General features: G+C 48.4%; 1 protein-coding gene and 1 long non-coding RNA gene across 4 annotated transcripts in view; both read right to left on the bottom strand.

The window, feature by feature from the left end:
- The window catches only part of AVPI1 (arginine vasopressin induced 1), a 7,950-nt gene extending 4,658 nt beyond the window's left edge, over positions 1-3,292 (bottom strand). The window contains exon 1 of one of the 2 annotated variants that reach the window (XM_006089959.3): positions 3,158-3,292. The gene's annotated coding sequence lies outside the window, so the exon portion shown is untranslated. Of the gene's footprint in view, positions 1-2,812; positions 3,130-3,157 lie in introns of those variants that run through there. The other variant, XM_014456902.2, reaches the window with a different exon arrangement.
- Positions 3,293-4,630: 1,338 nt separating this feature from the next.
- On the bottom strand, positions 4,631-6,238 carry LOC111826296. Of its 2 annotated transcripts, none has more exons than XR_002829577.1 (2): positions 6,139-6,238; positions 4,631-5,161 (listed from the first exon to the last, which is right to left on the bottom strand). It is a non-coding gene; the product is annotated as an uncharacterized LOC111826296 (long non-coding RNA). The 2 variants fall into 2 exon arrangements; XR_002829578.1 differs by lacking the exon at positions 6,139-6,238 and adding an exon at positions 5,522-5,645.
- Between the last annotated feature and the right edge of the window lie 10,298 nt (positions 6,239-16,536).

Here is a 16,536-nt window from a genome sequence, read left to right as displayed (position 1 = left end):
CAGAGAAGCAAAGGGAAGCTGAGACACAGATATAAAGCAGGGACTCAGCCAAGGCCAGAACCTAGTCTGACTGCAGCCCAAGCTTTTAAGCAACCGAGGTGTCTTCACAGCCAAGTAGCTCAAAGCACATTTCTTCCCATTAGTCTGTGAGGAGTGCTAATTCACAAAAGGGAAACCCTACCAGTAGCAGGGAAAGAACACTGAATATCCCATGTTGGAGGCAGGGGTGGGGTGTGGAATTTATTTTAATCTTTTCAATAACATCAGGGCCGTTCCCTGGGTGACAGGCTGCCTCAGCTTTGAACTCGTGGCACTCTGAAGAGGAAGATCCCCAGCTTCCACAGAAGAAATCTGGAACTATAACCCAACCCAGAGGACTGGCCTGAGCCCCAGTTCTGCCACTCAGTGGCTGAGAGGCCTCCGGGATTCTGTGGGCCTGCTTCCCTCTTCCAGCTGTGAGAACGGGTTGATGCTTATGGTCTCTGAAGGCCTGTGCCAGTGTTGAGAGTCTAGAGCTGAACAAAGAAGAGATGGTTTGCTTGCCTGCCAGGGCCTACGAGCAACATGTGTGGACAGGTCTGGCTAATTAGGTATCAGAAGACTCCCCAACCAGTAGCTCCCCTTCTTCTCAATCTTCCCTGGACGTCAGACACTGTTTTGCTGCTGTGGGCTGTGGGGTTAGGGTCTGGTAGAAGACAGAACTCACTGCTCTAAAGCACTCTAATGACCTAGGCTGGCTACAGCCAAGCCTGGGGCAGACTTCTGGGGCATGTCCCCTCTCAAACTCAGACAATCTCACCCTCCTCTTGAGAGACTGGCAACAGGATCAAATAGCAGCAGCTGCCTCAGGGAGGAAATGGCTTGGAGCCTGACTTCCCAGATAGTCCCAGCCACCTCTGCCAGGGCTCCAAGGCCCTCCCTCCAGCTGCCCAGTTACAGTGAGTTACAAATGCACCAATGAGAAACCATCTGGGAGAGCCTGAGCCTCTAGCCTCACCATACCTTCTATGAACCTGTGAAGGGCAGAGTGGGGGTGGGGGGACATCCAGATTTTGAGGATCCTCACTTTTGGCTCTGCCTCTCACCCTGAGATTCAGACAGCAGAGTGAGGCTGAGAATAAAAATTGGTGGATATCAAGTAGGATTAGACTGTAAACTTGGGGAAAACTGAATCACAGCACTTTTGTTATCAGAAGAAACTTTTCCTGTCTCAATGTGTCCAATAGTTACTTCCCCCCTCATTTCCTGGACAAGACCTGCATCCTGGAAAGTCAGTATATATTTGAACAATGGTACTTTTTAATCTGGAAAATGAAACCACAGGGCTATTAAAAAATTACAAATGAATCTTTCAGAGCTGACATAAAAAAGATAAGCATGGATCCGTGAGCAAATGAGTAAAGACTAATTACAAAATACTTCACTTTGACACAAACTAGGTTAAAAATGAACCCCCAAGTAAATACCAAATGTTGAACATGACAAAGTTCAATTTGTTTTGAAACAGGCAATAAAGGAACTACAGAGATCTAACAAAGAAATATATTTTAAAAGTGACTCACCATGTAATGATTTGCAATTTATAAATATGATGCACAAGTGAGCAGTCTTTGTAATGTATGAAGCTCAGTTTAGACACCTATCTATGCTTATCGTGGTCTCAGGGTCGTGGAAAATAACCATGAGAGGCAGAACACAGTTGTGTGAATTAGGCAGCAACTGGCTCCCCACCTGCTCCCCCCTCCAGATAACCCTGTTGGTGGTAATAATCTGCAATCGGAGGCCAAGGGTCTCTTAGAAAAAGAACTAGAGGCCCTGGCCCAAGGCCCAAGTCAACACTGTGGCCCTGGCCTGCTTCCTTGGAGAGACATGCCACTGGACAGCAGCCAAAATCTGTGGCTCCTCAAGTGGGAGGCCCAGTCCAAACGGATGTGTGGGCCCCCCACACGGAAGGGCCTAGTCTCAGGGAGGCATGCCTGAGAGAAATGGACATACGTTGGCTTCCAAATCTCCGTCCCAAAAGGTTTGAGAACTGGACCCTTCCCTAGACCAAGTCTCAGATATGGCCTGGAAAAAACTCCTACTAGATCTAGGAATAACTTTTCAAGAGTTCAAGAACCTGAATTCTGGCTGAGCCACTGATATCTGGGTGACCTTGGCAAGCTCAGTTTTCCCCTGCTTTAGTTTGTTCATTGTCAAAATGGTGAGAGTAAATAACCCTTAAGGGGGTAAGGGGATAAAGTATGCTGAAAGTACCCATCCCAGTACGTTATGAATGAATGGTATAAAGGAAAGGGCTTTTTAACCACCCACGTTCGTCATCACCACTATCATGAAACTCCCTCAAAGGGGCCTTCACTCTTGGGAGAAGAGGGTGAAGGGAGAATGGAGTCATCTGCGGACTTTTAATCATCGCTGCTGGTGAGGCACCTTGCTCCAAAACAAGTCCAAACCAGCACTGTTGGAAGGGTAATCTCTTTAATCCTCATGACACCCTTCTGAGGGGTTACACCCATTTTACAGATGAGAAAGCTAAGCTCAGGAAGGATAAGTCACAGGCAGTATGTGCTAAGGCAGGATATGAACCCAAGAGGTCTGACCCCAGCGCTCGCTCTCATCTAGTTATTTCTGTTCCCACCAGAGGGTGCCAAGGTCTTCAGAGGAAAGACCCTGGAGGCTCTGAACCCTCCCGCAGCCTGCTATCTGCTTCTACCGGTTTCGGAAGGCGGAGGGATCGAAAGCCAGGTCTCCCCAGCCAGCCTCGGTGCCATCGGCACCCCATGGCCCGTGGGGAATTAGCGTGATTACTCACCAAGCAGGGCGGCGCCGACAGACCTCAAATCGGGATGGGGCAAGCGAAGATGCGCCGACCCCAACCCCTGCCGCCTTCCGAAAGGGCGTGCGCAGCCCCGGGCTCCTGCCGCGAAGGTGCTCGCTAGGACCAGGAGGCACCCGCCAACAGAACTAGAGCTTGGGGGGTATCCTGGCCGATACCACACGGCGACAACCCGGCACAGGTCGGTCCCCGCGACTCAGACGTGGCGCTGCGCACCACGGGCCCGAGGTGTACCTGGGGTTCAGGTCCGGCGGCACCCCCGTTCTCACGGCTCGCCCTCCCGCCCGCTCCCACCGAGAGCCGGGTCGCAGACCTACGTACCTGCCTGCCGTGGCGGCCACCTCTCACAACCGCGGCCCACAGCGCTCCCTGGACCAGCCAATCCTCAGGCGAGCCTTGCGGGAGCTCCAAAGCGAGCCTTCCAAAACCGAACGCGGCGACTCCGCGGGCCAATCAGCAGCCACAGAGGGGTGAGGGGCGTGTTCTGGCTCCTCCCCCTTCCCTCCGCCGACCTCGAAACCTACGTGCGAAGATTCCCGGGTCCAATCAGAGACAGAGCAACAGCGAGGGGCGTGCCCGCCCAGGTCCCTTCCCTCGGCCCCCCGGCCGCCCTTGCGTCTCGCTGGGAGGTGCCCCGCTTTCATTGACGTCAGTCCCCGGGAGAACGCGGTTTTGCTGGCTCGGGAGCGGGGCGGGGCCGCATTCCTGCCCGGGGTTGCGGCAGCGGCGGGCCCTGCAGTGTACACGTGATAGGTGCCCCCTCCCCTGGGCCCAAGGCCTGTGTGCACCGCGCCGGTTCCTTGCAGCGTGCGGCCCTCAGCATAGACCTGCAGCTCCTATGCTCGCCTCCCCAGTACTTACGTTCTGGTTCCAGCTTTGAGGGACAGGAATGGACAGTAAGTGCGGTGGTCAGGCCGTGGGCTTCAAAGCCAAAATGCCTTGATACGAATCTTGGATTGGCTGTGCAAACTTGGGCCAGTTACCTAAATGAGACAGTATTTTAAAAGGTTTTATTCATTCGACCGTGGTCCACAAGGATCCACCCTGCCCGAGTTTCTTGATAGGCAGTGAACTAGACACACCTATAAGCCCCTCTCCTGGGGTAATTTACAGTTTAGTAAGAAAGGCAGGTATTAAAAATCCTAAACCATTTTGTTATTACAATTGTGATAAAATTTTGGGAATAAGAGGGTAAAATGGAGGAACCTAAGCTCTCTTTGGGAGGTCCTGCAAGGGAGAAGTAACATGTAAGTTGAGATATGAAGTTGGTCACATGAAGAGGGACTGGGAAAAGTTTTTAAGGAAGAGAGAACAGCATGTGCTAAGGTCAGCAGGCAGCTTGACTAAGGAATTTCCGACTTGAAATGAGGCCTGGAGTAAGGCTAGCAAGGGAGAGCGGTGAGGAAGCAGAAGGCAGAGGCAGGCAGTGAAGTTTCCGTTTCTTCTTCTGAAGATCCGCTAAAGCAGTGGTTCTCAACCTGTGGGTTGCGACCCCTTTGGGGGTCGAACGACCCTTTCACAGGGGTCGCCTAAGACCATCAGAAAACACATATATAATTACATATTGTTTTTGTGATTAATCACTATGCTTTAATTATGTTCAATTTGTAACAATGAAAATACATCCTGCATATCAGATATTTACATTACGATTCATAACAGTAGCAAAATTACAGTTATGAAGTAGCAACGAAAATAACTTTATGGTTGGGGGTCACCACAACATGAGGAACTGTATTAAAGGGCCGCGGCATTAGGAAGGTTGAGAACCACTGCAAGGGGAATAGCATTATGTGTATTTATCTCAGAGACATTTAATAGCACTTCAATGTGCAAATAATGCCAGTCAGCACTTTACAAATATTAGCTCATTCCATCCTCACGACAAATTTGTGTTCTTAGAAGGTCACTTTGGTTGCAGCTTGGAACTTGGGTTGGAGGAGGCAGGGGTAGTTGCAGGGTTTCCAGGATGGCTCTTGGTAAATGTTTGTTTACTTCCTTGGAAGATGAGGGGTTGTTTGTGCACTGGTTCAAAAATGGTCAGGAATAGGCAGCTGGGTCGTCCTGACTTCCTTTGCTCTACAGAGCTGACCTTCGTAGTCATTGTATTTCTCTTCTGTAGAAGTTCCGAGGGGGAAAGAGTAAGAGCCTGCACAAAAGGATCTGTGGATCCCTGTTTGCAAGGTGGAAGGGACGTTTGGGAGCTGTTCTTCCGCATCCCTCAGACTCTGCTTCTGCTTTCTGTCCTGCACAAAAACATCAGCAAGTGCTTTGCTGTAGTTAAAAGGGTTTGAACCGTGGTTTCTCTTTGCTTTTCCTGAAGCCCTGGGAAAATATTGAAAAGAGCAAAGGAATCAGCAGTGTTCTCCAATAGAAAGTAGTGCTGTGAAGCCTATCAGCCAACTGCTTGGCTAAGGAGGGGACTGTGTAGTCTGGAAACGGGGAGGCTGGGCTTCTGAACCAGGGACTCCTGAACCAGGGACTCCTGTAGCCCATTCTAAGCAATAGAACGGCCACATTCTTGGCATATCAGTGCTCGGAGGACCTAGGAATTCTGAGGTCGTGAGCTCAGATGACCATACCAGCGTGGGTATTGGGAGCTTGTGGCTTCTGGGTCATACGTGACTAAGGCTGGGTGGAGAATGACTCCAGACATTTTTTGCAGGCATGTGACCATGTCCTTACCACACAATGGAACCATTTCTTTTGTTGCAGCTTCATGATTCAGTATTTCTGATGAGAAGATGGGGCACTTCCACAGTTGTGTGGGCCACGCAGAAGAGGGTGATCTGGGATCCACCCCTGACAGGGACCTATTTAGAGAAGGTCACCTCTGGGGATAGAGCCCTGGAGTACTTCAAGCCAAGACTTGGTTTTACCAGGAATTGGGTTAAGGTCTTTTTCTGGGGAGTACAGAGGGAACTTTCACACTCAGCTGAAAAGCAACAGTGTGACCTTTGAGTCAGCTCTGTGTGTGTGTTTTTTTGTTGTTGTTTTTTTGATAAATGATCCTGGCCATTCTAAACTTTTTTTTTAAGTGCCCTTCTGCTTAGGACATTACACACAGCAACGTACAGCCCTCTTCTCTGAACTTACAACCAGAACAGGCCAAAAATAGCAAAGTTCTGCAGGCAAAGGGTACATTATTGAAACACTAAAAACAAACAAAAATAACAAGCAAGCAAACAAAATACCATTCGTTCACATTAGAATTAAAGGTCAGTATCGTATTAGTCAGTCGGGGCTGCCATAACAAAATACCACAGACTGTGTGGCTTAGCAACAAACATTTATTTCCTCACAGTTCTGGAGGCGGGGAAGCCCAGGATCAGGTGCCAACCCATTTGGTTTCAGGTGAGCGTTCTCTTCCTGGCTTGCAGATGGCCACAGGCTCACTGTGTCCTCACATGGTAGAGAAGAGAGAGCTCTCAGGTGTCTCTTCTTATAAGGACACGAATCCTGTCAGGTCAGGGCTCCACTCTATGGACACTCTCATTCATCCTTACTTACTTTCTTAACCCAAATATAGACACTCTGGAGGTTAGAGCTTCAACATATGAATTTGGGGAAATATAATTCAATTCATAGCAAGTATAAACTCATGGTTTTTAATATATAGGTAAGCAGTAGATATAAAAATAAATCTAGCTAGAAATTTATGTATGTTTGTGTGTGCAAATGTTTTCATGTCTGTGTATACACAAGAACACACAAACATACACATTTCCCAGTTGTGTCTGCTGAGAGGGCCCAGAAGCAGTGGCACTCCAAAAGGCTGAGCCCATTTAGCTCCCAGATATTGATTTCTCAGTGCCATTCTCCACAGAAGGAGTCATGGCTCCTTGGAGAAATCATCGACTCTCCCACTGGGGTTGAGGAAGTTCAAGAAGTTCCTAGAACATTTTGTGCTGGAAAGTATGGAAATACTTAAAGAATGATAGAGATGTGTCAAAGACGTGTCAAAGTTTATTAGGACTCCCATTAGTCAACTGCAGAGCATCAACATAAAATATGACAATAACATGTTACAACCCAATGAGTAAATTAAGAATACCTAAGTCGCCTAACCGGTTTGGCTCAGTGGGTAGAGCGCTGGACTGAGGACTGAAAGGTCCCGGGTTCGATTCTGGTCAAGGGCATGTGCCTTGGTTGCGGGCACATCCTCAGTGGGGTGTGTGTAGGAGGCAGCTGATCGATGTTTCTCATTGATGTTTCTAACTCTCTATCCCTCTCCCTTCCTCTCTGTAAAAAATCAATAAAATGTATTTTTTTTAAAAAAAGAATACCAAAGTCAATAGTAATATAAATAAATGAATAAATAAGTAAACAGAGGAGACAAGAAAGGCCTTCCTGATAGTGGAATGCCAACTAATAAATGTAGAAGAAATGAGGCAGTTAGGAAACCATTAGTAACTACTAAAACAGCTTTGTGGCCATTATAAAAACAGGAACTGTGGTAGTTTTGCATATTTTTTTCTCTGTTTGTTATGTATACATGGCATTTTTGTACATATTAAACATTTTTTTCTTTTTCTCTCTCTTCCCGTTTTCGTTTTATATGTAAGTTGTTGGAAGTTCATGTTTCAATTTAGTTTTTAGGTAACAGTATAGCCCATGGGACTATGACAATCTGAGAAGTATTTAATAATGAGTGTTGGGACTGTGTATCTCCTCACTTTGGAGAGAGGGTGAGAACTTCTTGTAAGAAAGATAGCTGTAACTCATTAGGTGGACATGTGGAGTTGTTTCATTGTTGTATGGAAGTCTAAATGTATACAGAAGGTTGCATATGGAAGCTGAGTCTCCAAAGGGGTGGACTGTGCCATTCTCTCTTTGATACTGCCTGCACTGGAGCAGTCCTGTAACTATCTCTCCTTTTCCAGCTGGCGCACTGCTCAGCTTTGACAGTAGAGGGAGCTGGTAAAGCACTCTGGGAGGAGTTTCTCCCTTTGGTTCTGTGCTTTCTCACCAGGCTCCTTCATGCTTCTCCAGTGCCCACTCCTGGAGCACTTGTGGCTCGTCAGGTGCCAGGCTCCTGCAGCGTGGACAGCTTCTTCAGCACCCGGGTTCTATAGCACATGGCAGCAGCAATACACAGTGGCTAGCAGCTTCCCTTGGCACCCCCTTGAGTGTCCCTGCACTAACCTTGGAGGTATAAGGACACGAATCCTGTCAGGTCAGGGCTCCACTCTATGGACACTCTTATTTATCCTTATGTATTTTTTAACCCAAATACAGACACTCTGGAAGTTAGAGCTTCAACATATGAATTTGGGGAAATATAATTCAATTCATAGCAAGTATAAACTCATGGTTTTTAATATATAGGTAAGCAGTAGATATAAAAATAAATCTAGAAATATATGTATGTTTATATGTGCAAATGTATTCATGTCTATGTATACACAAGAACACACGAACATACACATTTCCCAGTTGTGTCTGCTGAGAGGGCCCAGAAGCAGTGTCTCTCCAAAAGGCATAGCACAGCCCTAACTGGTTTGACTCAGTGGATAGAGCGTCAGCCTGCGGACTGAAGGGTCCCAGGTTCGATTCCGGTCAAGGGCATGTACCTTGGTTGCGGGCACATCCCCAGTAGGGGATGTGCAGGAGGCAGCTCATCGATGTTCCTCTCTCATCGATGTTTCTAACTCTCTATCCCTCTCCCTTCCTCTCTGTAAAAAATCAACAAATATATATATATTTTTTTTAAAAACACACACAAAAACAAAAGGCATAGCACATTTAGCACCCAGATGTTGATTTCTCCATGCCATTCTCCACAGAAGGAATCATGGACCAGACCTCTTGATGGAAGGGGAATCAAAGAATTTGTAGCCATTACACAAACAAACAAAAGTGAAACTAGGATTCAGATCCCAGTAGTTAGTCTCCTTGCTTCATTATGATGCCCTTATAAGAAACAGAAATCTGTTTCAGTTAGCTCAAGTGAAGTGGAGGGGAGGGGGCTACTCTAAAGCAACAGTGAGTTCGCAGAAATGAAGTCCAGCGGAATAACATGGAATAAGTCATAGGCAGCTCTCATCATCTCTAGTCTCTGCATACTTGGCTGTGGTGGTTAATTTGTGTGTTAACTTGGCTGGGTCATGGGCGCTGCCCAGATACGTATGGTTAAACATTATTCTGTGTGTGTGTGTGTGTGTGTGTGTGTGTGTTTGGATGAGTTTAACATCTGAATTGGTAGACCAAGTAAAGCAAATTGCCTTCCCTAATGTGGGTGGGCCTCATCCAGTCAGGTGAAGACCTGGATAAAACATAAAGGCTGATCCTCCCATGAGTAAGAGGAAAATGCCTCCTACCTGACTGAGATGGGACATTGCTATTTTTTCCTGCCTTCAGGCTAAACTATACACCATTGACACCCCTGGCTCTCCAGCTTGCTGACTACAGATCTTGGGACTTCTCAGCCTCCATAAATGCATGAGCCAATTTCTTGTAATAAATCTATTCTATCTACCTACCTACCTACCTATTCGGTTTCTCTGAAGAACCCAGACCCTTTTCTGCAGACCAGCTTCCTCTGTCTACCCAGAATTTCTACTCCCCACAAATTTGCCTAGTGCACTGGCTTTGGTTACCCAACACTAGCTCCATTCAGGAATTCCATCAGATTCCAGAAGAAGGAATCTGGTAGGCCCAGCTGGGGTCAGCAGTGGAGGAGGAGTAAGGGCAGAGCCTTATAGTATAAATATACCATCTATATCTAGAGCCACTACTCCCACAGGGGCTGCGAGTGGGGAGAAGGCCCCATGGGAGAGACAGGCCTTCAGAAGCATTTCAAGTCCACAGAAGATTCTTGTTGCTTCTCTTGATCCCTGAATGCCATGATACTGGCTATTTTGGCATCTTCCTGATGGGTCAGGGCAAGTTCCTATTAAGTCTCTAGTGGCTTATGTGACCTTTGATCTCTGAACTGTGGCAGCAGTGTCCCACTCTACCTGTCTAGGTTGGGGAGGAGGTGTTTCCTGTCAGTAGAGAGAAAATGAGAGTTGGGGAAATCTCCACGACTCCCACATCTTTAAAAGGTCCCAGTGGTAACGGGAGGTTGGAAACCCAAGCGGTGGTGGAGGGGAGACCACATTTGCTTTGCTGGGTGGTTTGAGTGGATAATGACTGGGAAAGAGTCTATTGTGAGACTGGACTTTGGGGGAAAGTTCACTGTGAAAGCAGACTCAGGGACTCGAAGGCAGCTGTCTAGTGGTCTGGAGACCTAAATTTAGTTCCTAGCTCAGTCTGTCTGAATCTCATTTTCCTCAACTGCCAAGTGGAAGTAATGAATTACCTATCTCACGAGGTTGTTGCAAGGGCCAAGGAGGTGATGCAGGTTAAACACCCAGCACAGAGCATTATTTGATAGGGACCCTTGGCACCAGCCTAGCCCTTGGGGTCTACTCCTCCTGCTTTAAAGCTCCAGCTGAGGGTGAGCTGGGGAATTAAAGGGAACACATTTCCCTTTTCTGGGGCCACTTGCACAGCAAGATGAGAAAGGAAGGGAAACAGCATCAGGCTCTCCAAGTGCAGATCTTGAGGCCGTAACAACCACACCCACACTTATGGCCTCTTGTCTGGTCCCCTAACCGCTGACTATCCCTACAAAATTGGGACCACTTTATTTTTTGTATTTTTATTTTGTTAATTCTCACTGGAAGATATTTTTCCATTGCCTTTTAGGGAGAGTGGAAGAGAGAGGGAAAGACAGAGAGAAACATTGATGTGAGAGAAGCACATTGATTGGTTGCCACCTCCTGCATGAGCCCCAATCAGGGCCCGGGCTGGGGAGGAGCCTGCAACCAAGGTGCATGCCCTTCACCGAAATCAAACCCAGGACCTTTTGGTCCGTAGGACGACGCTCTATCCACTGAGCCAAACCGGCGAGGGCGGGACCATTTTCTTTGTACCACTAAGATGCAGTCCTCTGATGTCTTGCCTCCTGGACCAACCTAAGTCCCAGGTCTATACAGTGATTAAAAGCCTGAATTCAGAAATCAAATATTTGCATTTCATTCTCCAATAGCTGTGTGCCATTAGATATAACCTCCTTGTGTCTCGGTTTCCTCATCTTAAAGTGGAGATGGTTTTAATAGCTCCTATCTCACAAGGCTATTGTGAAAAGCAAATGAAACAAGTGTGGAAAGTACCTAGCATAAGGCCAGGCCCGTGGTGAGTGCTCTGAAATGTTAGTTATTAGTATTGAGCCACTGCCACTTTTACCCAAGGCTGCCTGGCAGAGTGGTGTGATTGGCTCGATCCATTCTGGCTCGGGTTGTCCATCCTCATAGGTGAGGCCCCTCCTTCCCACCAGGAATGTGGTCTGTTGGGCCTTCACATCCCCATCACAGGTCCCAGCAGGAGGTAACCTCATGTCATGGGCAGCTGCTTAATAACATGGTCTCAGGGGCACCTATCTTGGTCACCCACCATCTTACGGACCCAGCCTTGCCAGCCAGTGTGCAGGGTGGCTTCACATGAGGATAAGCCCCAGGAGGTACCTGTGGCTCCTGGCCAGCTTCCCCTGGGGAGTGAGGGCTGAGCTTTGCCAGAGTCAAATGCCTTCACCACTTGCCCAGGCCCATTGCATGGCCTTTGCCTTTGCCCAAAGGTGCTTTATGGCCCCAGCAAAGGCCAAGTATTCCTTGGGGGCTGGATTAACAAGCTCAAGAGCCATCCAAAGTCCCACCCAACTCCACCCAGGGGCCCCTATTCCCATAGCCTGGTGGGAGCCACCTTGGGAACAGGCCTGGAGGCGTGAGCCACTTAGCCCACAGGTGAGAGGGCATGTGCTGGCCTGACTTATAGAGCCCCTTACCTTGTAGCCTCCAGGAACTTCCTGTCTGGGTGCTGTCCCAATGGTGTCACAGAGTGAGCACTGGATGAATCAGGAGACCTCAGTTATAAACTTGGTGCTCACATCAACCAGCTGTGTGACCTTGAACAAGTCACTTACCTTCTCTGGGCCTCAGTACCCGTCCTCCATAAAATGAAAAGCCTGGAGCAAATTATTTTTAAGGCCTCTTCCAGCTCAGGCACATAATTGTAGGTACATAGTAGGTGCCAGGAACATAGTAGGTATTCAGGAAATGCTTATTTAGTAATTTAATGATAAAATTCAAGGCAAGATTCTACAGGTGAAGGCACCCATCTTTCTCATTATGCATTTTGCCTCTGCTGTTAATTGATTTGTGTCAAGTGTTAAACACAAAACAGGTGTTAAATCAATGTGCGTTGAGTACATATGTGCGGTATGTTTACAGTAGCCCAGAGGCTGAAGACAAAACAGAATGGACTGAACAGTAGTTGTTCCTTCCCCTCTGGACATCGGAGCTTACAGTAGCCATCAAGTATCACTGCTCCTTGTTCCCTCAGCAACCTAGGCCCTGCTTCTGCCCACACTGTTCCCTCTCAGAACACCTGTGAGGGTCTGGCATTCACACTGCTTACCAGCGAAATCAGCTAGTCTGCTATTGTTTTATAAATGCTGACGGAAGACAGGATTGCTGAGCCAGAGACAAAGGACCTACCACCTTGGCATAGCAAGCAGCATGCGCACCATTGTTCCCTCTCCTCCCCTTGTTCCCAAGTTTCATGGGAGAAGCACAGAGCGGTGCAAGTGGATGTTACACGTCCAGGGGGGTTGCATCATAGCGGAGGAGTACCAAGCTTGGTACTCCCACCGTTGTCCCCTTTTACCTAAACCACTTTTATAGTAAGCAGCAAGCAAGCCTGCTCTGTGTTTTAGAGGAATTGTTCCCTCATTTCTCAAAGTTGTTGGCCGCAAACACAACACTGACTGGCTGGGGAGAGAGGCCTTGCATTCTTGGCATACCGGGTGATGATATCCAGGGATGCTCAGAATCCATGGTGGACCGCCTCACCCAATAACACCCATCCCCCCTCTCTGCTTGCCAAAACTCTGTCCATCTTCAAATGACACTACATTCTTGCAGCTTTCCCCAGCCCTTCCATCACACATACATCCTCCATCCCTTTTGTACTTTCCGTGTAGTTCTCATGTATCCCTCTATGTTGTGTCCACAACGGTCTCTCCCCTGCCAGCAAAGTGCCAACACTCTGAGGGCAGGTGGTCCTCTTCCTGCATTCTTCAGCCAGATTGTTTGCATCCACAGGTGCTTAGGCCATATTTGTTGAGTTGGAGGAATCAAGATCTTTGTGCACGGCTACGTTTTTGCAGAGTCTGCTGAACCACCCCTTGGAATGTCTTCAAGATTCCAGAGGCTAAAAATATCTCCCCAAAACCAGGGCATTGATTTCCTTGTAAGGAGTGACTTGGCGGATGAGGCTGAAGGTCTAGGCCCACCAGGTGGCGCCCAACCCTCAACTTTTCAAATGCTTTTTTTTTTTTTTTTTTTAGAAGAGAAATGATTCTTCTCTTTACATGTTTATTCAGTTAGGTTCCCCACTCACAGAGATAGTTTGTCATCAGTCTAGCACGCAGATTCGGCCCCCTAGTTGCCTGTTCTAGCCCCAGCCCTTCTCAAGATTGGCACCCTGAGGGCACTGAGGATGTCCCTCCAGGGGGTTTGCTGAGGGGAAAGCCTTGAAATTGGGGTCAGACAACCTAGGTTTGAGTCCCCACACTTACACTTACGGGTTGTGTTTCTTTGGGCAAATCATGTAACATTTCTGGGTCCCTGTAAAAGCAACTGAGAATAAAATATAGGAAAGTATATAAAAGAACCCAGGCTCCTGTTTAAACAGTCACCCATCAGCTCTGTGAACATAGTCAGCTTCCTTAACCCTCCAAGCCCTGGTTTCCCCATCAGCAAATCTAACAGTAGTAATTTTATAGGGCTGTTATAAGAATCAGGTAGAACAATTAATATAAAGGGCTCATCATAGTGCCTAGTGTACAATAGGCATTCAGTTTATATAGTGATCACATATATATTATTTATCCTTCGCCCCTAAAACAATGCCCAGCACTTTAATAGGTACTTACTATCCACTTGCTGAAGGGATTTCACAGATGAGGAAACTGAGGCACAAAGAGGTCCCAGAACTAGGGAGTGATGAAGCAGTCTGCCTCCAGGGCCTCTCCACCATGATGCCTCACATAGATATGTCTTACACATCACCATCTATTTACTTATAATGGGCATTCAGCCCTGGCCTGTGAGGCTCAGTTGGTTAGAGTGGCGTCCTGATACACCAAGGTTGTGGATTTGATCCCCGGTTAGGGCACATTCAAGAAACAACCAATGACTGCATAAATAAGTGAAACAACAAACCTATGTCTCTCTCTCTCTCAAATCAATAAATAAAATTTAAAAATAAATAAAATATGCATTCAGAGCTTGCTCAGTACCTACAGGAGGGGCTGTGTTGGCAGTGAGAGGCATTAGTCCCTGAGAAGCCACATTTTCTCCCCTAAGGGGAGCCAGGCTGCTGAAAGAGGGACCCGCTCGGCCAGGCCAGATGTCCTGGACGCACTCCAGGAGATGAGAGACTAGTTCTGCAGAATAGGATTAGCTGGGATTCTGATACGTGCGCAGTCCCCAGGGTAAGAGGGCCTCTCAGCTCCACTGCTGTCTCTGCAGCCACTCAGCCACCCACTTCACTGACATTGACCGAGTCTCTCATATGCCAGGCACAGGCAAAGCTGGAAAGGTGTGATAGCCAATGCTTACGATGTAGCCCACTCAGAACTACTGCAGAGGGGTGCTCCAAGAGGGTGAGGGGGTGGGGCTCAGGAGAACCAGCAATCAACAGTTTGGGAGGCTGGGCCAAAGGGAGGGGCATTTGCACTGGCACTGAAGGATATGCAGGAGTGTGCCAGGCAAGTGGGGTCTGGGAATGAAGGGCATTCTGAGCTCATTTGGGAAACTAAAGACGTTGGACAGGGTTGACATGCTCGGTGGGATCATGGGTAAAGAAAGGAAGTGAAAAATCAGGAAATGGGAAGTCAGTTGGGGCGAAATTATGAAATATGCCCATAGAAGAGAAAAAGCCCTATCCTGTGGTCTGTGGGGGAAGCAGTGCAATAAACAACCAGGTCTGTGTTTTAGACCTGGCGTGCAAAGGTTGGATAAAAAGAGAGAGAAGAGAGACCAGCTGCAGCGAGCAGTTTTGTGGTCTTAACTCCTCTAGGCTTCGTTTTCCCCTCAGTAAATGGGGAAACCCATTTGTGCCTCAGTTTCCTCATCTGTGAAATCCTTTCAGCAAATGGGTATTAAATACCTATTAAGTGCTGAGCCTGTTTTGAGGCTCACATGAGAATATACGTAAATCATACTAATAACAATAATGTGAAGTATCAGTCGTTCTCATCACAGGCCATTTTGTCTAGTAGTTCAGCAAAAACACACTTAGGGTCCAGCCGGTGTGACTCAGTGGTTGAGCATCGACTTCTGAACCAGGAGGTTATAGTTCAATTCCTGGTCAGGGCACATGCCCAGGTTGTGGGCTTGATTTCCAGTAGGGGGTGTGCAGGAGGCAGCCAATCAATGATTCTCTCTGATGATTGATGTTTCTATATCTCTCTCTCCCTCTCCTTTCCTCTCTGAAATCAATAAAAATGTGTTTTTGTTTTGTTTTTTAAGTAAAAAAAAGCAACACGAGAGCCTAGGCTGGGCTGCTTTGGCTCACTGGGAAGTCAGAGAAAAGGGGCCTCGGAAATAAGTTCAGGGGTTTAGCCTGGGATGAGCTGCTGCTGCCCACTCTCCCCTGGTTGCAAGTCTCAGCTTTAGGAGATGGTGCCTGTGGGGGAGAGGAGGGAAGGACCTCCCTACTCCCTGGGGTGGGGGGGTGGGGGAGAGTTCGGGCTGGGTCCTTTGTGTTGAGAATATTGCTCTCTCTTGCAGGTGGAAATCTTAGGGGAGGTCTCAGGGAAGGGTCTCAATAGCATATTCATCAGCTTTCCAGGTGTGCTCTTTCAGGGTCATGGTCTCCGCTGATTGATTGGGGCCGGTAGGGGCTCATTAGTCAATGCAGCTGGTCCTAAGGCAGCCATGGCTTCACTTGTCCAGTTTTGCTGCTTTTCTGGGCCTGGAGCTGAAATACAGCTGAGGCCTAGATGTTATCTTTAGGGAGGAAAAGGTCAGGGGGTCTAAACTGCATGCGCAGCGATATGCTAGGGCAGGAAAGTCACACCGGGGAGGAGGTTTTGTTTTCCCAGTTTTGCCCCTTGCGAGGCACCCGGTGCTTTCTGCCCTGGTGACCTTCTGAACCCGGCCCATCCTCCCTGCTCTGCTCATGTCTGTCTGTAACAATTAGACTTGGCTGGTGGCATGCGGGAGGGTCCTGGGGCCTCGGGTGGGTGGTGTCCCTTTCTCTGACATGGAGAACTTGGAGGGCTGGGATAGGTGTGAGGGAGGCACCGGCAGGATACGCCTGATGACCCGGTGAGAACAGATGTCAGCTCGAGATGAGCACTGCTCTCCTCCAGCGCCAAGGAAGGGCCGGGAGGCCTCGGTGGGCGCTAAAACAGGAGGAAGGAGAGAGAACAGCGCCCAGCCAGACGCTGGAGGAAAACTCCAGAAAACAGCTTTTCCCTCCAAGGCTGGCCGGGAGCCGCGGGGCAGGGCGGCGGGATGTGGCAAACTTCGCCCAAGCTGCATGTGGCTGAGGGCCCGCGGTCGGCTGTGGGGGTGCGGGTGACTCCCGCCCAGCCCGGGGACTCAGGATTTCGCGCTGCGAGTCCGCCGCTGCGGAAAGGGTGGCCC

This window comes from Myotis lucifugus, unplaced genomic scaffold (genome assembly GCF_000147115.1).
Source record: "Myotis lucifugus unplaced genomic scaffold, Myoluc2.0 scaffold_66, whole genome shotgun sequence".
Classification (NCBI taxonomy): domain Eukaryota; kingdom Metazoa; phylum Chordata; class Mammalia; order Chiroptera; family Vespertilionidae; genus Myotis; species Myotis lucifugus.
The sequence above is the reverse complement of the archived record's forward strand: the minus strand, read 5'-3'. Positions and strand labels throughout refer to the sequence as shown.